The following is an 851-nucleotide window of genomic DNA, read 5'->3' as shown; positions in this document are numbered from 1 at the left end:
CCAGGATATATAAACCAGTACACACACACACACACACACACACAGTAAACAGGCAGTAAAAATGATTTCTTTCTCAAAACACTGAGTTTTGATTTTGATGAACAAATGATATGTGTTTTCACACTGGCTGTTGGTCATCAGTAAATGAGTGTGGCATTTAAATGGCAGTGTTTCCCAAATGAAACAAAAGAGCTGTTAGTTTTAAATGATGTATGTAATGTAGAGAACTGTGTTTAGAGTTTTGCAAAAAGTTTGTTTTACAATAGCAAACAGAGTTCAAAGTACGTAATGTGCTTGTAGTTTTGCAGACTTGGTCTAAAGATTAGGTATATGAGTGAATGGTTTCACAGATTAGGCTTCAGGTACCACTTTTAGTGTATAAGCAATTAAAAAAAACTGTAATATAGACAGATTGTTTGATGCCCTCATCCTCAAAAACCATCAACAAAACTACATAAAACTAATATAAATATATATATTTTACATTGATGCTATTCAAAGTCATCCTGTTTTCTTTTCAAGTACATATTTGAAGTTTTTAATTTTAAAATATCATTATGTAACCTACGTGTTCTACAAATCTGTGTACAAGTGTTATGATACTTTATTTGCCCTGGCAAAATTTTCTTAAAACTGAAATGAACCATGCTTTTTCAGGTTTTTCAGTTAGGTCCAGTTAAGGATGCACTGATCAGGATTTTTCATGACCGATTCCAATGGCGGAATTTGTATTATTTTTTTTACATTTATTAAATGTTTATTTTGCTCTGTTACTGGCCACACTAACCTTGAACAAACAAACAAACACAAATATATGCAACATGAAGCAACTGCACAAATCAAAAACATCA

The 851-nt window shown here is 31.7% G+C and overlaps 1 protein-coding gene across 1 annotated transcript in view; it reads right to left on the bottom strand.

Moving 5' to 3' along the window:
- LOC107669260 (immunoglobulin-like domain-containing receptor 1) overlaps positions 1 to 851 on the bottom strand; it is a 49155-nt gene that overhangs the window by 3349 nt on the left and 44955 nt on the right. The gene's annotated exons all lie outside the window — the stretch shown is intronic.

This window comes from Sinocyclocheilus anshuiensis, unplaced genomic scaffold (genome assembly GCF_001515605.1).
Source record: "Sinocyclocheilus anshuiensis isolate Anshui unplaced genomic scaffold, SAMN03320099.WGS_v1.1 scaffold596, whole genome shotgun sequence".
Lineage (NCBI taxonomy): Eukaryota > Metazoa > Chordata > Actinopteri > Cypriniformes > Cyprinidae > Sinocyclocheilus > Sinocyclocheilus anshuiensis.
This window is presented reverse-complemented; position numbering and strand designations above follow the sequence as displayed.